The sequence below is a fragment of the Spermophilus citellus genome, assembly GCF_964194105.1.
Source record: "Spermophilus citellus genome assembly, chromosome: 5".
NCBI lineage: Eukaryota > Metazoa > Chordata > Mammalia > Rodentia > Sciuridae > Spermophilus > Spermophilus citellus.
The window spans coordinates 63,668,238-63,693,015 of NC_138186.1; positions in this window are offsets into that span (position 1 = coordinate 63,668,238).

Genomic DNA, 24,778 nt, shown 5'->3' on the forward strand with positions numbered 1-24,778 from the left:
AAATTCAACATCCATTAATGTTAAAAATACTGAAGAAACTCACGATAGAAGGATTTTTCCTCAACTTTATTAAGGTCATGCTACAAACACAAAACCAACATCACATTGAACAGAGAAAAATTGAAAGCATTTCTTCTAAAATGCTTAAGGAACTAGACAAGGATATTCACTCTCACTACTCCTATTAAATATAGTTCTTCAGACTCTAGCCCGAGAAATCAGACAAGAGAAAGAAATTAAAGCGATATAAATAAGACATAAATAAGTCAAATATTCTGTTTGCTAATGATGTAATCCTATATTTAGAAGATCCAAAAATACTCCACCAGAAGACTACCAGAGCTGATAAACAAATTAATTTAGCAAAGTAACAGGTACAAGGTCAACATACAATCAATAGCTTTCCTAGACTCAATAATGAATCTCCTGAGAAAGATATCAGATACATTACATTGTTCACAATAAATAAAAATCTGGGAAATAAATCTAACAAAAAAGGTAAAACACCTTATACAATAAAAATTATAGAACACTGAGTTAAAAAATGAAAGAAGACTTTAGAAAATGGAAAGACCTCCCATGTTCATGTATAGGCAGAATTAATATTTTCAAAATGGTCATATCACCCAAAGCATTCTACATATTCAATGAAATCCCCAACAAAATATCAATGACATTCACAACAGAACTAGAAAAATCTGTCCTAAAATTCATATGGAAGAATAAAGACCCAGAGTAGCCAAAGCAATACTGAGCAATAAGAGTAATTCAGGAGGCATCAAAGTACTTAATCTCAAGTTATACCCCAGAGCTAATGTAACAAAAATAGCGTGTTATTTGCAAAAAAGCAGACATGAAAACCAATGGAATACAATTGAGGACACAGAGACAAAACCACATAGATATAGTCATCTGATACATGACAAAGGTACCAAAAATATATTGAAGGGAAGCTACCTTTTCTTTCTTTCTTTCTTTCCCTTCCTTCCTTCCTTCCTTCCTTCCTTCCTTCCTTCCTTCCTTCCTTCCTTCTTTCTTTCTTTCTTTCTTTCTTTCTTTCTTTCTTCTCTTTTCTTTTTTTTTTAAACAAATGGTGTTGATAATACTGGATTCTCGTAAGCAGAAGTCAAATGAAAGTGGATCAAAGACTTAGAAATTAGACTAGAAACAATGGAACTGTTAAAATAAAACATAGGCTTAACACTCCAACATGTTGGAGCAGGCATTAACTTCCTTAACAAGACCCTTAAAGCTCAATACATAAAACCAAAAATCAATACGTGGGATGACATCAAATTAAAAAGCATCTGTACAGCAAAGAAAAGAAGAGCATGAAGAGGATATTCTATAGAATAAAATAAAAGTGTTTCCAGTTACATTTCTTACAAGGAATTAATATCCAGGATGAATAACTAAATAAAAAAAACTGAATCCCCCCCCCCAAAATACCCAATAAGTAATTGGGAAAATGATAAAAGCAGACATTTCTGAAAATAAGAAATACAAATGGCCAATAAATAGATGAAAAAAATTCAACATCCTTTACAATAAGGGGAATGTAAATTTATACTACATTGAGACTTCATCTCACACTATTCATAATGGCAATCATCAAGAATACAAATAATAATAAATGCTGGTGAGGATGTAGGGGAAAATGTACATTCTTAAATTGTTGGAAGGACTGCAAGTTAGCACAACCACTGTGGAAAGCAGTATGAAGATTCCTCAAAAGACTAGGAAGGGAACCACCATATTACCTAGCTAGCCCACTCCTCGGTATTTAGCCAGAAGTAAAATCAGCATACCATAGTGATGCAGGTACATCAATGTTTATAGCAGTACAATTTACAACAGCCAAGTTATGGAACCATCCCAAGATGCACACCAACAGAGCAAAGGATATAGAAGTGTGTGCAGACACACACACGCACACACATTCCCCCCCCCACACACACACACACACAAATAGAGTTTTACTCAGCCATAAAGAAAAATAAAATAAAATGATATAATTTTTTTGGTAAATGAATGAAAATGGAAAAATACTATGCAGTGGAGAACATCATGCAAAGCAAAATAAGTCAAACTCAGAAAGTGAATGGTTGAATGTTTTCATTCATATGTGGAAACTTGAGAGAAATAGGAATTAAAAAGGTATAATTCCATAAAAACAGAAGGGATATCAGTGGAATAGAGGTAGGGAATAGAGGGACAGTTGGAACACAAAAGGGAGGAATGGTGGAATGATTTTGATCAAGGTGTTCTTATTATATATATGAATAGTACAGTGAATTCCACCTTTATGTATGCTTATAAAGCTCTAATTAAAAAAAATGAGTCAAAAAATATAGGAGAAAGGGGATTAGGGGGTGGGGGGAGGGGAAAATGTAGAAGTAGTAGAGATTGAAGTGAAACAAATTATATTCCATGCATGTATGAATATGTCAGAATGAGCTCCTTGTTCTATAGTACTATTATGCACTAACAACTACATTAAAACTTTGCATTATTAAATTTCTCTATTTTGTTTCTTAAAATTTATTACCAGTTATGATATTTAAATCATTTAATATGCAATCTAGGACAAAATTAAGTACCTTACATTTTTTTGTGTGTATATATGTATATATTTTTTTCATATAATATTAGAGTAAAATAATTCATCAAAAATCACTGTGAGTGTCTTTTTATATCTCCTATAGTTTCTCTGACAAAAATTTTAGCTTTGTAGACTAGGGATCTAAGATGGTGGGCTAGAGGGAGGCAGCATTCTATGGCACTCTGTGACCTGGGATTCAAAAAGTGAGAATACTGCTTCTCTGTGAGCAACATTCCTGTTTCCACACAAGAATCATGGCCACTGTGCCATTGCTGTGCTCCAGGGCTCAGCATCAGAGTACTCCCAACTACTCGCCCAAGCAGGACTACAGAGTTCCTGAGCAGGACCATCAGCATCAGCAACCACACAAAACCTTTGGCCACCAGCAGAGCAGAAATCCTGGATGCAGATGCCCCCACAGGACACCTGGATGCTACCCACGTGCAGGATCTCCAGCTGCCACACCTGTGTGGACCCCCATTCACCAACATGGGGCTCCCCTGGTTGTCTCCATCTTGGAATTCTGCAGCAACAGAGACGGTTCCCTACTCGCCTTAGCCCACCTGCGCTGGGGAACATCACACAGGATGTGAAGACAGCCACAGCCACCCCTGCATGCCACAGACCCAGTCTCTGAACTCATTGTCCAATGCCATTGCCTGGCTCCCCCCACCCTACCCTACACCCAATTACTGAAAGCAAAGGCCTCCATCTTGGGTCACCTTCATCACCATCTTTAGTGGGGGTAACTCCCAATTTGGAACTCTGGATGGCCAGGAACCCAGTTTCTAACACCCCCCTCTCCCTAGAAGACACTTACCTGGCTCAGTGACTGCCCAACAAAAAAAAACAGCTCTCATCCGAGCAGGTGCATGGCACACCAAAAACGCCATTCGCAAGAGCCCGAGAGAGAAAGGTCCCTTATTAGAAGCAGTAAGGAAGAGGGTGAGTGTGATAGAGTTTAGAGACTAACACAGAGACCAGGAACTTGGAGATCTTCAGGAGAGATAAGGAGATAAGACCAGGTTCTCACATCACAGGAGCAAGCCCAAAAAGAGATCCCTGAGTGCAGTCTCCACTGGGGACAGCAGGTGCCACAACCTACTTCCAGGTGCCCTCCAACCAGGACCAAACCTTCTTCCCTGGTTACCTTCACCATCCTGAGGGTGGAGACACCAGCTAACAACAGAGGACTCCACCTATTGGATAAGGAGGGAAGCAGGAATAATACTGATCTCCAACCAAAACAATCCTTGTTTCTCCCATTCAATATTTTTTTTCTTTTTATTTTTCTTCCCTCTCTCTATTTTCCTGTCCTCACATCCCCAACATATGTAAAACCAAGTATTTGCATGAAATAGGATATTGAGGAATGAGATGACTGAATAGTATATTACAGTTGTGTTGTATATTCCTTTTTCTCTAATTTTTACTATTTGAACATTTTTATTTTTCTTAATATATATGTGTGTTTGTTTTATGTCCACTGTCTTCCCACCTACTTGTCTACTCAAAATTATTTCCTCTTTACTTGCCTACTACTAACCTTCTTCTTTAGATTTCTCTTTTACATTTCCTGAGATATAATAACTCTATATCCTCAGCTCCTACCTCCTCAGCATATCTTCCTACACCTCACACCCAGTTCTTTGTCCACCATCAGAAACTGTAAACCCTTTTACAAACCCGTTGATTATATTGTAGATAATAGTTGTATTCACCATTTCTGTATGTTGCAACCAAACTACAAATGTTTATTAGCAACTAGGTGGTATATAGTTTTTAGTTATTTATATTGGGAATCTGTTAACATTGTTCTACCCCTCAAAGGGGAGGTGTTGGAACCCAACAGGGGCATTATAAGCATACAGGGTAAAAACAGTATCACCTCAGATCCACAGTGCTAGAAGAAAAGGTACACGAGCAACATGAAAAGACAAGGGAAAAAAGTTCCCCAGATAAATCAAGATACCACATTATTTGAATCCATGACCAGCACAGCAGATGAAATTACAGAGAACTAGTTCAGGATGTACATAATTAAAATGTTCGGTAATTAAAGGATGATATAAGAAAATACAGGTAGCAAAAGATCATTTCAACAAAGAGCTAAAAAAACAAATACAGGAAGCAAAAGATTATTTCAATAGAAAGATAGAGGTTCTAAAGAAAAACCAAACAGAAATCCTTGAATGAAAGAAACAATAAACCAAATTAAAAGTTCAATTGAAAGAATCACCAACATATTAGACCACTTAGAATAGAGGACCTCAGACAATGAAGACAAAATATATAGTCTTGAAAAGAATGTAGAGCACACAGTGAAAATGGTAAGAAATCATGAGCAGAACATTCAAGAAATATGGGATAACATAAAAAGACCAAATTTAAGAGTTATTGGAATAGAATAAGGCATAGAGTTCCAAACCAAAGGAATAAACAATCTATTCAATGAAATAATATCAGAAAAATTTCCAAACATGAAGAACAAATTGGAAAACCAAATTCAAGATGCTTACAGGACACCAAATGCACAAAATCACAACAGATCCACACCAAGTCACATTATAATGAAAATGCCTAACATACACAATAATGAGAGCATAGTAAAAAACCACAAGACAAAGGAATTCGATTACATATAGGGGGAAAATAATTAGGTTATATAGATTTTCAACCAAGACTCTGAAAGCTGGAAGGTCCTGAAATGACATATATCAAGCTCTGAAAGAAAATGGATGCCAACCAAGAATCTTGTGTCCAGCAAAATTAAGCTTTAGATTTGATGATAAAATAAAAACCTTCCATTATAAACAAAAGTTAAAAGTATTTACAGCTAGAAAACCTGTGCTACAGTACATCCTTGGGAAAAATATTCTATGGAAGAAATGAAAAACAACAATGAAAATCAGCAGAGGGACGTACTGCAAGAAAGGAATTACTAATTCAAGGAGAAACCAAGTCAAGTTAAATAACAAAAATAAACAAAATAGCTTGGAACACAAATTATGTCTCAATAATAACCCTGAATGTTAATGGCTTAACTCACCAATAAAAAGACATAGGCTAGCTGATTGGATCAAAAAAAAAAAAGATGCAACAATATGCTGTCTCCAAGAGACTCATCTCATAGGAAAAGACATACAGAGACTGAGGGTGAAAGGCTGGGAAAAAATCATACCACTCACATGGACTGTGAAAGCAAGCAGGGGTTTCCAAACTCATATCAAATAAAGTAGACTTCAAGCCAAAGTTAATCAAAAGAGATAAAGAGAGATATTTCATACTGCTCAAGGGAACCATACACCAACAAGACATAATAATTATTAATATATATGTCCCCCACAATGGAACATCTATGTTCATCAAACAAATTATTCTCAAGTTCAAGAGTCAAATTGACCACAATACAATAATTATGGGTGACTTTAACAAACTTCTTTCACCACTGGATAGATCTTCTAAACAAAATCTAAACAAAGAAACTATAGAACTCAATAATATAATCAATAACTTAGCCTTAACTGACATATGTAAATCTATTTCATCGTTCAATTAAGCAAATACATTTTCTTCTCAGCAGCACAAGGATCCTTCTCTAAAACAGACCATATATTGTGCCACAAAGCAACTCTTGACAAATATAAAAAGGTAGAGATCCTACCCCGCATTCTATAAGATCACAATGGAATAAAATTAGAAATAAATCATAAAATAAAAACTAAAAACTATCCCAACATCTTGTGACTAAATAATATGCTACTGAATGAACCATGGGTTGCAAAAGACATCAAGGAGGAGATTAAAAAATTCTTAGATGTAAATGAGAACACTGATACAACATATCTGGGACACTATGAAGGCAATACAAAGAGGAAGGTTCATTTCATGGAGTTTATTCCTTAAAAGAGGAAAAAATCAACAAATAAATAACATAACATTACATCTCAAATCCCTAGAAAAAGAAGAACAAATCAAAACTAAAAACAGTAGAAGAAAGAAAATCATTAAAACAGATCTGAAATCAATGAAATTGAAACAAAAGAAACAATTGAAAAAATTGATAAAACAAAAAGTTGGTTCTTTGAAAAAATAAATAAAATTGACAGACCTTTAGCCATGCTGACAAAGAAGAGAGAAAACTCCCCCATTTACAATAGCCTCAAAAACAAAAACAAAACAAAACAAAAAAACACCTTGGGAATCAACCTAATGAAAGAGGTGAAAGACCTCTACAATGAACACTACAGAATGCTAAAGAAAAAAATTAAAGAAGACTTTATAAGATGAAAATATCTACCTTGTTCTTGGGTAGGCAGAATTAATATTGTCAAAATAGCCATACTTTTAAAAGCACTATACAGATTTAATGCAACTCCAATCAAAATCCCAATGATATTGTTCATAGAAATAGAAAAAGCAGCCATTAAATTCATCTGGACAATTAAGAGACCCAGAATAGCTAAAGCAATTCTTAGCAAGAAGAGTGAAGCAGGTGGCATCACTATACCAGACCTTAAACTATACTACAGAGCAAAAGTAACAAAAACAGCATGGTATTGGCACCAAAATAGACTGGTAGACCCATGGTACAGAATAGAGAACACAGAGACTAACCCACATAATTACAGTTATCTTCTATTAGACAAAGACACCAAAAACATACATTGGAGAAAAGACATCCTCTTCAATAAATGGTGCTGCAAAAACTGGAAATCCATATGCAACAAAATGAAATTATCTCCTCTCTCATCATGCACACACAATAAAAGTGGATCAAGGACTTAGGAATTAAACCAGAGACACTGCACCTAATAGAAGAAAAAGTAGGCCCAAATATCCATCATGTCAGATTAGGCCCCAACTTCCTTAATAAGACTCTTGTAGAGCAGGAATTAAAATCAAGAATCAATAAATGGAATGAATTCAAACTCAAAAGCTTCTTCTCAGCAAAAGAAACAATTACTGAAGTGAATAGAGAGCCTACAGAATGGGAGCAAATTTTTATCACACACACACACATCAGATAGAGCACTAATCTCTAGGATACATAAAGAACTCAAAAATCTTAATACCAAAAAAAAAATCCCCATCAAATAAACTAATTAATAAATGGACCAAGGAACTGAACAGACACTTCTCAGAAGATGATATACAATCAATCAACAAACACATGAAAAATGTTCAATATCTCTAGCAATTAGAAAAATGTAAATTAAAACTACTCTAAGATTTTATCTCACTCCAGTCAGAATGGCAGCTATCAAGAACACAAACAACAATAAGTGTTGGCGAGGATGTGAGGAAAAAGACTCACTCATACATTGCTGGTGGGACTGCAAATTGGTTTAGCCAATCCGGAAAGCATTATGGAGAGTCCTTGGAAAGCTGGGAATGGAACCCCCTTTGACCCAGCTGTCTACTCCTCGGTTTATACCCAAAGGTCTTAAAAATATCGTACTACAAGGACATAGCCACATCAATATTTATATCAGCACAATTCACAATAGCTAAACTGTGGAACCAACCTAGATGCCCTTCAGTAGATGAACAGATGAATAAAATATGGTATATATACACAATGGAATATTACACAGCAATAAGAGAGAATAAAATCATGGCATTTGCAGATAAGTGGATAGAGTTGAAGAATATCATGATAAATGAAGTAATCCAATCTCCCCAAACCAAATGCCAAATGTTTTCTCTCATATAAGGAGGTTGATTCATAATGGTGTTGGAAGGGGGAGCATGGGAGGATTATATGAACTCTAGATAGGGTAAAGGGGTGGGAGAGGAAGGGAGCAGTCAAGGGGCTAAAAAAGATGGTGGAATGAGATGGACATCATTACTCAAAGTACATTTATGAAGACACAAATGGTGTGAATATACTTTGAATACATTCAGAAATATGAAAAATTGTGCTCTATGTGTGTAATATGAATTATAATTCATTTGGCTGTCATACATAACAAGTTAGAATTTTAAGAAATTTAGCTTTGTAAACATTGATGAAGAAGAGCACCAGGACTGCAATAAAAGAAACTCTGATCCCCAATAAGATGTATAAACAATCCAAATTCCCACATTAATTTCTTACTACTCTTCTGTTATAGTAAAGGAAATGCCTTCCTCTTTTAAGTTCAATCTTTCCAGGAGGTCCCCCAATAGATATGTAATCCATATTGGATGAGTAAGTAAATGACTCATAATGAATGAATAAATAAATCAGTTTTTTTCATGGTCAAAAACCTTATATTATTCCTCTTGTCTTAAAGACCCTTCTCCTTTATTTCTTTTGGCTTCTTTCCATTAGCATCTACATTTTAAATCTTTAAGGGAGAGAGGGAAAGAGGAGAGAGATAGTATTTCCCATAAACTCTCTATTCTTAGCTGTCTTCTGTCTCTTTTGAAATAAAAATTCAGATTTTTTTCTATTCACAATATCTATATTTGACTTACTTCCCACACTACTCCAATGTGGTTTTTGTTCTTACCTCTTCATTGAAGGCGTTTTTCCAAAGGTCACCAATTATCTCCATATGAACAAATCAGTCTTGTTCCCATTGATCAATATTCCTAATCTCTCAGCAATATGGGATTGATGATCCACTAAGAAATACACACTCTTTTCTATGATATACTATATTCTATTCAATTCTTTATCTCTGGCTACTCCCTCACTGTAGTTTTTATTGAATCTAAAGTACTAAGTACTCAAAATTCTCAGAACTCTACCCTTGATATCTTTCCTATTGGATACCACACTTACCCTAGGCCAGATTTTTCAATCTTGGTACTACTTACATTGAACCAAATACTTCTTATTTTGTGAGGGGACTGTTCTGTTTATCATAAGAGGTTTACTCAGCATTATCCTTGGTCTCTATCTTTAAATTTGTTGGTACAATTCTCTTCTCCATTTGTGGTAACCAAAAATACCATCCATGTTGTCAAATGTAACTTTAGGAGTATAATTTCCCTCAGTGGAGAACAACTGTTCCGGGTGATTTGTATAATTATAATCTATGTTAAAAAAAAAACATGCTACAATCTGAATATAGCTGGTTCATATCCATCGTTGGCTGCTATATTGAATCCCCAAACTCCTATTCAACTGTCATCTCAATATGTTCACTAATAGTCCTCATATAAAGTAGTCATCCAAAATGATCTCCTGTCATCATATTTGCCCCTCTTCTATTGATGAGCCTCATTAAATAGGCCCATTTGGTAATTTTGCCAGAAACATTGCGATGGACCACATATCAAAAATCAATCACTAATTCCTACTGATAAGAATTCTAAAATCTCTCTCAAATGCAACCAGTTCTGATATCAGTTTAATCCAGACCTCCATTTTACCTATCTTCCAAGATTTCAGTAAGCCCCCTTAGATATTACTTTGTCTTTTTAATATTTTCTTCATAGTAAAATAAAAATGTCTTTTAAAAATAAATATCAAGCACGGTCACTCTCTTGCTTAAATCTATTCTTAGTTTTACTATTACCTTCACAATAAATATCAGAAACCATTTCAAATCCTGCAGAATGGAGTCCCTGTGAACTCCTTATTGTTTTTACCTCCATTCTGCACTTTGTGTCTCAGTATTATTGTTCTTCTAGGACTTCTCTGTACTGTGTAATTTATTAGATCAGAAGTATTTTCTAGAATATCATTCTGTCCCCAACTATTATCTAGCTAGTAATCTCAAGAAAGTAATTGGTCCAGCAGGGGGGCAGACTCATGGCTCCCTAGTGAGGTTGATGTCCTAATTCATAAAACCTGTGCATAAGTTAGGTTTGATGGGAAATGAGGTTGCAGATGCAATTAAGGTGGATAAACAGCTGAGCTTAGATGCAGAGATTATTTGGGTCTATCCAGAGGGGCCCAACATAATCACAAGATTTCTTAACTGCAGAGGGAAGAAGTGGAGTACAGATGGTCTGTGAGTAGGATTGAACCTACCATTGCTGGCCTGTAAGATGGAAGAAAGCTATGAACCAAGACATCTCCTCTAGAAGATGGAAAAGGCAAGGAAGGGTATATTTTTTTCCCCACAGAATCTCTTCAAGGAATGTGAACCTCTCAGCAAGTTGATTTCAGTTCAGTGAGATCCATGTGAGACATCTGATCTAGAGAACTCTAAGATAATAAATAAGGTAATAAATTTGCATTCTTAAAGTCACTAAGTTTATCAATAGAAAACTACTATAACTCACACCTGTTATCATGGTTTTCTTCCTCACAGTCTGTTTTTCATACTTTTCTTTACAAACTCGATGACTCAGCCTCGCTAGTCTCTTTCTTGTCTACTGCTTTGTCTCCATGAAGACTTGAGCATTTGGACAATATTTTTGGAACAAATGAAAGAATAATTTGCTTTGGGGCCTATTTTTGTGAAATTATAACTTGTACACTTCTGTATGTCTCACTGACTTATGGCAGAGAAAAGGCATGTCCTACCTTTCAGTTATTTTGAAATCAAATGAAATTAAATATAAGGAATGACTTTGAAACACTTTAAGGGTAATATGAATATAAGCTTCAGTTATTTGCAGCACATAGCAGACACAACAATTAAACTAATATGGTTAATGCACAGACACCAAATTAAGAGAGGAACTTAATTATATAAAATTAGTTCATACTTTAGGCAGAGAAAATAACACCACGCATAATGAACTCAATTCTCTTTTGAGAGCAGACTTCCCAAGCTGGGTGGTGGGGTAGGACAAGAATAAGACTTAGTAGTATCAAGTAAGTATGTGTTAGTAAGTGAAACATGGCATGGAGAGCTGTATGACAGAATCTGTAAAAGACCCCAGACCAGTGAGAGGAAACTCTCTTGCCTGAACACCGTGTAATTCCTTACACACTTCATCATTCCCGAGTTTGCAGAATGTGTAAACAATCTAAGTTTGTTTCTTTTGTAATTAACTTACCATGTCAGTTCTTTACTGTTTTCTGGTTTTTTTTTTAATGGTTTTAAATTTTTCTAAACATTGGTTTAAAGAATTTCACCTGTATTTATTCAAGCTTTCAACTTAAGACACTCTTTTGGCAATCTTGGTGAGTATTAGGTTAACAGAAATAATTCTGAATAAAGAACTGATAAGCCACAAACTGGAGAAATGGGTAGACTAACAGGGAATCCTCTGTTGTTGCTGAGCTAATAACAATAGTTAGAAACTTTGACTTCTAGGTTAAACTAAGAGAAGAGGCCTGAACTATTACAATTTTCATATTTAGAGAAAAGTATCATGAAACTGAAACTCAGACACTTGACAAGGGGATATGGCTGGCTGGGGCTGGGGTCTCTTGAGCTCAGAAGTGGCCTAGTGGCATTGCACCCCGACTCCTGAGGAGACAGGGTTGCTGCTTGGCTGGTGATGACCTTTGAGGGGTGTGAGGAAAATAGTTGTGTAGAACCCTGGAAAATCCAAAATGCAGTCAACTGCAGCTGAAGAACTAACCGCTGTCGCTGAGGTACAGGGTGAGGAGAACGCCTTGGGAGTTCCTGATAGACACATGAAGCAGTAAGTCTCATCAGAAGCCCCTCCCCAGCCTTGTAGCCTCCCTCTAGCTCCCCCTCTTGGCAGAGCCAACTCAGAGGCAGCTGTGAAGGGGTGCAGAGTCCCAGCCCAGCATCACAAAGATCATAAAACTTGATCAGGATGAAGTTCAAGCTGTCCTTCCCGAGTCTAGGACAGCTGGACCTGTGGGTAGTGTCATGTTCTGAGAATTCAGTTTCCAGGGACAAACCTCCTGGACAGGGAAAGGCGGGAACTGATACTTTAGGGAACATATGGAAAAGAGAAACCGTGTTTTATCCAGCAACCTACTCATATAGCTTTTCCTATGAGTAAGGCTTATTAAGCTGACTGGTTGTTGGAAAGTCCTCATTTACCTTTTTTTTTTTTTTTTTTTTTTTTTTACGGTTTCTTTTCACAAAGAGTAAATACCACAGAGAAGCAAACAAAATGTTGAGTTGGTTATTACCTTTGAAGGTCGCTCTAAGTAGAGTACTGTAGTCCTCAGTAGGAAAGTGACATATTCACCTGAATGTTCTGGGGAAATGTCAGATATAACAGTGTCGGCGTTTGCTACAACTCCAAATTATCTTTGCAATTTTTATGTAATTTGTTATGTAGCAAAAATAGAGTCAAAGATGAAAACCAGGAATAAACAAATAAAAAAGTTATTCTTTACATTACGTGGGAGAATCTGGTGGTAGTAATGATGACATTGAGGAGACAGAACTGTGTACTTGAAATAACTTTAACCTTGATGCCAGATGACATTGGGGATTGAAAGGAGATAATATAAAATTTCTACTCAAATAGGGTTTTCTTTTTAGTAATTAATTATTTTATATTGAGGACCTTTATACTTACAGTCTCTAGGTTAGTATGATTATCTGTTTGTTATCTTTCTTATGTTTATTTTTATCTTTGTGTTTCATTATAACCATGTATGGACAATAGCTGAGAATGAATGGGATTAGTATTTTTTCTCCTGTACTAGCTGCCTTTTTTTAGAGAGAGAGAGAGAGAGAGAGAGAGAGGAGAGAAGAGAAGAGAAGAGAAGGGAAGGGAAGGGAAGAGAAGAGAAGAGAGAAAGAGAATTTAATATTTATTTTTTAGTTTTCGGCAGACACAACATCTTTGTTTGTTTGTGGTGCTGAGGATCGAACCCGGGCCGCACGCATGCCAGGCTAGTGTGCTACCGCTTGAGCCACATCCCCAGCCCACTAGCTGCCTTTTCTTTCCTCTGGACAAGCTTTTTCCATCTTTGAATTTACCACCAATCCCCACAAAAATTTATCTCACTCTTCATTCCCACTAAAATGGGAAATATAATTGATACGATGCCTACATTCCAAGCTTTGCTGTTTCCAATAGGATTTATAGTCTGCTGTTATTATTAATCATGCATTAAAAATGCATGCACTTCTGAGTGCTCATACATTCATTTTTATAGATGCCACTGACTTCTGTAGTGTCTCACTTATGGGTACTGCAAATAATTCAAGACACATTATAGTTTTTATTTCTGACATTCAGTGAGACTATTTCTTATGACATACGTTGAGGTTTGAAAAAGTTGGGAATTAAATTTTATTGAAAAAAAATCAAAGGGAAACAGACAGTTTATTCAAATGGTGATGGTTTTGCAGTTAAGACAAAATGGAATAAAGACAAACTTTTCTGTTTCAATATGATGAAATGTTGATTCCAATTTGACAGATTATAACAAATAAAACATAAAAAATATGTGATTCCTTTTTGAAGTGTTTTGTTGAAATCTTGTAATGTATGACAACTTGACATTAAATAACTCATTCCCTAAGCTTTTTCTATGTGCCAGATGTTGCAGTAACTACAGGGATCCCAGAAATCTAACGATGAAGGTACTGTTATTAACTATATTTTCCAGAGAGAAAAATTTATACTTTAGAATATTATAACTAGGAAATGGCAAAGGCAGCATTCAAATACAGGTTTATAAGTCACAGAATCTGTTCTCTTATCCATTTTCCTCCTGTGGTGAATTTTTTAAGTGCATATGATATGCTTATGACATTTGACACACAGGAGCTTATAATATGAAGCTTAAGATTTTATAAATTGCATAGTAAATTTCCTATAAAAAACTGATAAATTGTCACAGTAAAATGGAATGTCAGTTATCAGTTTGTTATTTTCTATTACATAATCACCCTTCAATCCCTGTTTTACCACATAGAATGGAAGGAGTTCCTTTAAGGACATTGGATGATGTGACTATATCTATCATAAGGCACTGAAGGGACATTGCTGGAGGAAGCAACTTCTCTTGCTACTTTTAAGGGCTGTACTATTGGTCAGTGGTCCAGATGTGAGGACATCCTGTGATACTCAACCCCAGAATTGCACAAAGTGTGTGAGGTCTGACTTGGTGAAAACTCTTCTGTGCTCTTGACATACACCACAGTTGTTCCAACCTCCAGCTCACTGTGGTGCTGTGACACCATGACGGGTCAAGTGACTATACTCTCTGTGGCCTGGAAAATTCAGTGAAGTTGTGAGCCATAAGTCGTTAACATAACTTCTCTAGTGAGGTATGAAACTGTGCCTTGGGAAGGGGTCCCACCTTCCAAGTTTGTCATCCCCTGGACCCTCTTCCTCAGCTCTTTGGTATTTGTTTTTACAAATTTACATCTCATTGTTTTTACATATTTACATCTCATAGTTCTTTTTAGATCTTATAAGAGTTTAATTTTTAAATTAAAGTCCTAATTTAGATCCCTGTGCATTGATTTCTGGATTGAACCTAGTTTGAGATAGATGATAAAAATGAAACACATAGTGTGTATTAAAAATGACAACAATTTCACAATTATTCATATTTCTTTCTGTCTCATGCTACTATGAAGACATAAACAAGATCCTTACATTTTACTTATATCTATTCAGAAAATTTATGGTGAGATTTCAATTTTGTCCTAAATTTCAGTGGAATAAATTTCAAAAGGAAACTAAATTCTGATAAGGAATCAGTGTATAAAACTGAATTTATTACTTCCATTGTTCTTTTAATAGCTCTATTAAAGACTTTTCCTGAACCAAAGTTTATTTTAGATAATGAGAAATCATGTTGAATGTTTCATTTTGAACAGGTAATATGAGATGTCTGTAGAAAAGTTGGTAGATAGTTTAAGCTCAAAGAAGAAGTACCATCTCAGCTATTTTCAATAACTGAAAAGCTGGATAATGACTCATCTCAGAAGTAGAGAAGTTAATTTTGGTATGATATGGATAGGATTGGAGTGACAAGATATAAAGCTGGTTCAGGGGTCCAAATATGTATAATGGTAGGTTGGTTTGATGATTAATCTTATTTATTAACATACCTGGGTTAAGGGATGACCAGGTGGCAGGTAAAGCATTATTTTTTGGTGTGTCTGTGTGGCTGTTTCTGGAAGAGATTACCACATGAATTGGTGATCAGAGTAGAGCAGATGGCCTTCCCCAGTGTGGGTAGGCATCATCCAATCTGTTGAGTGCCTGAATAGAATAAAAAGGTGGCAAATGGCAAGATTACTGTCCTTGCTGTAACCAACACATCTATCTCAGACATCAATGCTCCAGGATCTTGGACCTTTGAACTTAGACGTGTACTTATAATGTTGTACTTTGTCTCCACGCCCCATTCTCAGGTTTTTGGATTTGGACTGAATTACAATATGTATTTCTTGCTTCTCAGGCATGCAGATAGCAGGTGGTAGGACTTGTTGTCCTCCATAAAGCATGAACCAACCCTCTTATAAATCTGCATTTTCTCCCTCCCTAACTCTGTGTGTGTGTGTGTGTGTGTGTGTGTGTGTGTGTGTGTGTAAATTTTCCTATTTGTTCTATTTCTCTAGAGAAGCCAAATATATTTGAATTGTTTGACGTTTGGGAAATGGTAACTTAGATACTTATTAGATAGCATTCTATTAGATGTTATATAGGAAATAGAAATGCAAACATAGAATCCAAGGAAATGTCATGACTAAATACAATTTGAGGGTCACTATATAGAGAGTTTGAAGTTTGAAGTCATAGAATTGAATAACATGACAAAGGAAATGAGTTAAAGTATATAAAAATAAATACAAAATAGGGGCATGGGACAGAGCTGTAGGAAAATTTAGCCTTCTGACCTTAGGCATAGGAGTTGGAACTAATAAAGAAGAAACACAGAAATAGCATGGAGGTGAAGTAGGAGGAAAAAGCAGGATAAGAAACATTACCATGAGAAGGAAAACTTTCCAGAAAGAGAAAGAAAATCAGCAGTGCTGATACTATCTGGGTGACAATAACATGATTTCAGAGAAGTGTACAATAACATGGTTTTTGAAGGGGCATGCCGATGCTAAGGAAGTTTTAAATCAAAGAATATAGAATATGTTTTAGGCAGTTGGGAATAATTCAGAAGAGAGAGGAACTTGTGATTCAGCATAAAAAGGGCAGAATTGATGAAGAAAATATCTGGATAAGACAAAGAGAAATATCTGTGAGACAAAGGGAGAAGGATGTCTGATGAGGATATCAGGAACAGTATTCTAACACAAAGGAAAGCAGAGGTTAGTGGGAACAAAAGGGAACTGCATTTTTTTTTTATTGCTTCTATTTTCTCACTGGAGCAGGAAGCAAGAGTTTTGGGGGCTATATGGATAGATAAGTTTTAAGGAAAAGAGAGATGTGCAATGATCACTTTGGAAATGACAAAACATACCAACAAGGAAGAATATGCGTGTGCGTGTGTGTGTGTGCGCGTGCGTGTGTGCACATGTGTGCACACGTGTGCACATCTTAAAAATTTCAGTTACCTGTGCAATTTGAATGCCAGTGCAGAGTGGGTAGTTGGTGCTTGTCAATCACAGATTTTGCCAGATGAGTAAAATAAGGAGGGACAGAAGCTCATAGTTAAAGGTATTTTGAGGGGAGTGATTGTAATACTGGGAACTAAGGCAGTGGGAAAGGTGAGAACATATGGGAACAGAGATGAGGAACTTGAAATCTTTACTGAAAATAACGAGTTGTTCACATAAGGGTATTAATTTAGGTGAATTGAAAGACTAGAAATGGCTTTCCAAAGCTAGGTTCCTGAAACTGCAATGTCAAAAATGGTTTTGGTGATTACGCGAAAGACATGTTAATGGTGATGGATGGCTGAACTGGGATGAAAGAAAAATCCTTTGTGATATTCCATTGTGCATATATGCCACATTTTAAAAATATGTTCATGAACTGAAGGGCATCTTTGGTTCCACAGTTTAGCTATTGTGAATTGTTCGTGAGGAGGTCAAGGAATTTGGAGACCAAGCCATTGGAAGTGCTATGCTTAATCTACCAAGTCTCCAAAAACTACCTATAAAGACAATGAAGTAGTACAGATTAATATACAAGATTTCAGTGATTTTATTTTCTAGATTGCTTTTTCTTCTTCATTATGTGAAAAACTGTGAGTTGCCATTTCCAGTTTTAACAGTCTGCTCTCTTGAAGTTCTAAGTCTCAGTACATTCCTGTGTGTGTGTTGGGGGGAGGGGAGTGATTGTGAAAATGAGTGAGAATTGGTGTTTGCAAATACTTCACCTTAGAAATAGCACATTATCGTATGTCTGTATGTGCGTATGTCCATATATCATATATGAGGAGCGCTCATAAAAATATGGATCCCAAATTTTTTCTTATTATTCACATGATTTTAATGGTTTAATTTAATTTGGGTAAACAGCTGTTGAAGACTGTTTTAATATGTGTACAAATAAGCAGGTTAACAGATCTGTTTGTTTACTTTCACCTTTCCTTTTCATTATATTTAATAATTCTGTTCAGGATAATGTAAATTGTTCTAAAAATTGTTTTCTTAATACCTGTTGAAACATACAACATATAAGACAATAGTAAAGGCCTTGTAGATTACCTAGGTGAAATCTCCATTGCAATGTTTAAAAACTCCATAGTCAAAAAATAAAACTGATCAGAAAAACATTAATTTATGTCTGTATGAGCTCAAAATTAAAATGGAACTTTATGATGTGGGAAAAGCAATAATAAAATAGATATTGAAATAGCACATTATCCATTATTGATTATTAACATTAATTGAAGCCACTGTCTAATTTCTTATTAAAAGAAAATTCCAGCAAAAAACAAAAAACAACTCCAAATTTATTTTCTTTTTTTGTTGGATGGGATTTTGTTTGTGTTTTTTTTTTTTTTTTTTGAGAAAAGGTTGGAGAAATGTTGTTATTCTGATGTTCTGCAGGCACTTATACTATCAAGTGTGAAGCAGCAATAGGACAGAGGAAATGGCCTGAGAGACTCTATCACTCACAGCTTTATTTTGCAATTTCACAGCACACCCTGAAGTCTCAATTATGTTAATTTCCTAACCACACTGGAAAAATTTTTGCTTTCTAACTGATTGTTTACTAGAGTTTTTTGGGTGGATTTTTTTTAAAAAACATAAATTTTGGAAACTTCACTTTTATTATATCATACAACAATTTCTTTTCTTTCTTTTTCTTTTTTGTAAGTAGTCAATGTATGCAACCTGAAGAAGGGTGAATGGGGAAGTTGGGATCTTATTTCTGCAACTGGAATCCTTGGCTAGTTTTCATTTTCCACATCAGAAAAAAATACGACCTCTCATTGCAAATTCTCCTTTGAGAATAATAAAATAATAAACTACAAAAGAACAACTATTAAAGGATTGGGCTTACCCGCATTACCAAATATTGCATATTTACACACTGGCTTTCAGGTCCCTTGGCTCCAATAAGACATAGCAAAGGCACAAGGGTTGCAACTAATAACAAGATGATAAGCAGTTTCTGTTGTTGTCCTTGTTCACAGTGAGCTGAAAAAGTGAGCTGGGGTATGTCCTGGGTTATTTTATTGTTTCAAGTTTCTATATTGTTTTCAGGAATCCACCCCCACTTTTTCTGTAAAGAGAAACCTTTATGAGAGGATGGATAACAATTAGAAGGAAAAACTGAGTTGTATGTCACAAAGGTGCTTACAAGTAAGGGCTACAATATAATCTTTACTACTATTTCCAGTCTAGCTTTTAGTGATTCCAGAAATTTAGCATTGCACACCTTATTTTTTATAACAGTCTGTGATATTATTTAATGATGTTCTTCCAAATAGAATAAATTCTGAAGTATTGCATTTTTGAAAAGTGTCTGTTTGGGCAACAGAATCTGAATTATTCCAATTTTGTAGAGGTTTTTAAAAATTCACTTTAAAGTCATCTCCACATATTTTAACCTTTCTTCTTTGCCCTGTTTCAAACATGACTAATATAAAAAGTGATAAAAGGAAACAATTTAATGGAATAAAAAATTATAAGGAATAAGAAAAATTATACTATGTGCTCTACCAAATGATTGCATTCATGTCTATTGCTTCATCCAGCCTTAAATTCCATCTCCTTTCTTCATGACAGGCATAAATAGCCAAGAGTACATTTCAAATAGACTCTTGGCAGTCTAACTCAAACTCTTAAAAATAAAGTCAACAACTCCATTATTACCATACTAAAATAAAAATAAACAATAATAAATCCAAGAGATGCTCCTCTCCCAGTAATCTCTTTGTCCATATCATCACTTTTAATTCAATTGGAAGACAATAATGCATTCTGTCCTTGACAGCTCTTTTGCCTTATCCCTATATCCATCCATTAACAGATCCTGTCAATTTTTACCTCATATTTAATCCCCAAGTCCTTCTACTCCTCAGTATTTCAATCTCCACCCCATAATTCAGGCTGTCATCATATCTGACCTAGAAAACTGTAAATCTTCCAAGTGATAATTTCCTCAGATCTTATTTTGGCCATTCTAGCTCATTCTCTATGTGGTATACTAAGTCATCATTTAAAAGTAAAATGTTATATTGTTATGTATTCAAGTATGACTTTTTCATTATCTTCCATAGGTTCTTGGATAAGAATAAATTTCCTTATCATTCTAAGGACATCGCCTATAAATTGTATTTTATAAGTTTAATAGCATAATCTCCTATAACTCATCAATAATTCTGTGAAATCAACCTTGACCTATTATATATAATATGAAAACATGCTTATTCCTGCCTTATGGTCTTTTCACAGTCCATACTATGGAGATTCTATGTCTTCTGAGGATAAAGATCATGTTTCCTTCACTTTTTTTTTTTTAACCAAAGTCCACCTAAGTGCCTAGCAAGCAAAACTCAGTAAATATATATATATATATATATATATATATATATATATATATATATACACCTCAAGAAATAATAATTAAATAAAAATTATACCATATTACCTGCCACCTTTTTATTTGTCTCTCCTTAATTCTTAGAGAACTAAGTCCTGGACAAGTTGGCTAATATCAAATTCTAATAGCTAGAAGTATAGTTCTTATTACAATTAATAGACAAGTGTTTACTGAGCTCTAATTATTTTCAAGTGATTATATTCTTTTAAAAATTTTTTAAGTTAGGTAGTTGGACACAGTATCTCTATTTATTTTTACGTGGTGCTGAGGATAGAACCCGGTGCTTCACAGGTGCATTCGAGGCAGGGGCTCTACCAATAAGCTACAGCCCCAGCCCTCAAGTGATTACATTCTTACTTGAGGGTATTTATAGGCTACCTTATTTACACAAGTAGGAATTTTTAATTAATTTTTTATTTATATATGACAGAAGATGCATTACAATTCTTATTACACATATAGAGCACAATTTTTCATATCTCTGGTGTATACAAAGTATATTCACCCCAATTTGTGTCTTCATTCACGTACTTTGGATAATAATGACCATAATTTCTAACCTCATGCCCTCTCCCTAACCCTCCAGCCCCTCTGCCTTATCTAGAGTTTGTCTATTCCTCCTATTCTCCCTCTCCCTACCCCACTATGAATCAGCCTCCTTATATCATAGAAAACATTCAGCATTTGTTTTTTTGAGATTGGCTAAATTCACTTAGCATTATCTTCTCTAACTCCATCCATTTACCTGAAAATGCCATGATTTTATTTTCTTTATTGCTGAGTAATATTCCATTGTGTATATATGCCACGTTTTCTTTTTATCCACTCATCTATTGAAGGGCATCTAGGTTGGTTCTACACTTTACATATTGTGAATTGCGCTGCTATAAACATTGATGGGGCTGTTTCCCTGTAGTATGTGTTTTTAAATTCTTTGGGTGTAGGTCAAGGGGAGGGACAGCTAGGTCAAATGGTGGTTCCATTCCCAATTTTCCAAGAAATCTCCATACTGCTTTCCATATTGACTGCACCAATTTGCAGTCCCACCAGCAGTGTATGAGTGTACCTTTTCCCCCCACATCCTCACCAACACTTATTGTTTTTTCATCTTCATAATAGCTGCCATTCTGACTAGAGATGAAATCTTAGAGTGGTTTTGATTTGCATTTCTCTAATTGCTAGTGATGATGACCATTTTCTCATATATTTGTCGATTGATTGTATATTCTCTTCTGAGAAGTGCCTATTGATGTTCTTGGCCCATTTATTGATTGGGTTATTTGGTTTTTTGGTTCTTGGCTTTTTGAGTTCTTTATATACCCTAGAGATTAGTGCTCTATCTGATGTGTGAGAAGTAAAGATTTGCAGATTTTATTTTTAGTTTAAAAATTAGAAAAGGGAAGAGACAGGAAGTGAAAAAGTATAGTTTAACTTAAGACCTATAACCCCCAATGAGCAAATATGTGCAGAAGCAGACCATTCTCTTTATGGCAGAAAGTTAGTCAGTTTTTTATCGCTGATACCAAAATACATGAATAGAGCAGATTAGAGAAGGAAAAGTTCAGAGGTTTTAGTTCATGGTTGGCCAACTCTACTGTTCTGGGCCTGAAATAAGGCAGAACATCTTGGAAGAAAGTCATGGTGAAGGAAAGCTGCTTAATTTATTGGAGAGAGAGAGAGAGAGAGAGAGAGAGAGAGAGAGAGAGAGAGAGAGAAAAATATGTGTGTGTCAGTTTGGGGAGGTGGCAGAGAATGAACCTGAGGAGCCAGCAATAAAATACAATTCCCAGAGCATTCCCCTAGTGATATACTTCTTTCACTGATGTTCATCTGCCTACAGTTACCATTCAGTAATTCATTCAAATTATTAATCCATAATTGGATTAATCCACTAATTTAGATTACAGCTCTCATAATCTATCAATTTCACTTGTGAACATTTCTGCATTGACACATGAGTTTTAGAGAAATATCTCATATTCAAACTAAAACAAGAAGTTTGAAGACATAAATTTCCCAAAACAAACAGAATGGTATAGGTATCAAAACAGACTGGTAGACCAATGGTACAGGAGAGAGGACACAGAGACTAAACTACAATTATATTAGACAAAGGTGCCAAGAACATGCATTGGAGCAAAGATACACTTTTCAACAAATAGTGCTGGGAAAACTGGAAATCCATATGCAACAAAATGAAATCAATACACTATCTTTCACCATGCACAAAACTCAACTCAAAATGGTCCAAGAACTTAGGAATAAAACCTGAGACCCTATGTCTAATAGAAGAAAAAGTAGGCCCTAATCTCATCATGTGGGATTAGGCCCCAACTTCCTTAATAAGACTCCTGTGGCACAAGAATTAAAATCAAGAATCAATAAATGGGATGGACTGAAAGTAAAAAGTTTCTTCTCAGCAAAAGAAACAATCTGTGATGTAAGTAGAGAGCCTACATCTTGGTAGCATATCTTTACCCTTCACACATCAGATAGAGCACTAATCTCTAGGGTATATAAAGAACTCAAAAAACCAAGAACCAAAAAAACAAGTAACCCAATCAATAAATGGGCCAAGAACATCAACAGGCACTTCTCAGAAGAGGATATACAATCAATCGACAAATATATGAGAAAATGGTCATCATCACTAGCAATTAGAGAAATGCAAATCAAAACCACTCTAAGATTTCTTCTCACTTTAGTCAGAATGGCAGCTATTATGAAGACAAAAAAAACAATAAGTGTTGGTGAGGATGTGGGGGAAAAGGTACACTCATACACTGCTGGTGGGACTGCAAATTGGTGCAGTCAATATGGAAAGCAGTATGGAGATTTCTTGGAAAATTGGGAATGGAACCACCATTTGACCTAGCTGTCCCTCCCCTTGATCTATACCCAAAGGATTTAAAAACACATACTACAGGGACACAGCCTCATCAATGTTTATAGCAGCGCAATTCACAATAGCTAAAGTGTAGTACCAACCTAGATGCCCTTCAATAGATGAGTGGATAAAAAGAAAACGTGGCATATATACACAATGGAATATTACTCAGCAATAAAGAAAATAAAATCATGGCATTTTCAGGTAAATGGATGGAGTTAGAGAAGATAATGCTAAGTGAATTTAGCCAGTCCCAAAAAAACAAATGCCAAATGTTTTCTCTGATATAAGGAGGCTGAATCAGAGTGGGCTAGGGAGAGGGAGCATGGAAGGAATAGAAAAACTATAGATAGGGTAGCAGTGTTGGGGGGTAAGGAAGGAGGTATGGGGTTATTAATGATGGTGGAATATGATGGTTATTATTATCCAAAGTACGTGAATGAAGACACAAATTGGGGTTAATACACTTTGTATACAACCAGAGATATGAAAAATTGTGTTCTCTCTATATAATAAGAATTGTAATGCATCCCGCTGTCACATAAAAATAAATAATTAAATAAATAAATAAATAAATAAGAACCTCTGAGTTCAATCCACAAGACCAAATAAACAATTAAATAAAGCAACTAAAAATAATTCCTAAAAAAGCTATTTGGTCCAATCTGAATGAAACAGTTCCTGATAATCCAAGTTCATCCTCTTTGAATCCAGTTTCCCCTAATAGGTAGAATACCTAGTTTCCTGGATCTACCAATTAAAATTTATATATCCTTGTCTAAAATGCTCTATCTATCAAGGCCATAATATACTCCTAAGCATACTATGTATATAAGAACCAGGTGGATCTAATGAATGGTGGAGGATCATCTCAGGTCACTAGTAGATTTAGTGATGAGTGGGTACCAGTGAAATAATATAAAAAATATATATTAAAAACTGAAGATCACAGAGGAGAATCCATGAATTTCCTTAGATCATTTTAGAAAAAAAAAAGAGATTTTAGCTTTAGAAATTCTGTGAAGGAGACTAAATGCCAAGTTTTTAAAAATTGTTTGATTACACTCATTTATAGGCTGGCATTTAAGCTTATCTTACAAGTTACAATTAAGCATTTGTTGGGCTATGTTCAAAGAAATTCTGTATAAAGTCCTTAGCATTATGAATAGTTTTACTTAAAACGGTTGTTTTCTGTTTGTTAGCATGCATAATTTTATACACTAGGATTTTGCATTCTCAAGATAGAAACCGTTGGACAGTGTTTTAGCCAGATTTTTCCCTCTGTGACTAAAAGACCCAACTAGCCCAACTGTAGAGGAAAAAAGTTTATTTGAGGCCTCAGGTTTCAGAAGACTCAGTCCATAGACAATAGGCCCCATTCCTTAGGGCCTAAGGTGAGGCTGAATATCATGAAGAAATAATGTGATGGAGGGAAGCAGTTCACATAATGATCAGTAAGTAGAAAGAGAGACTCAGTACTAGATTAA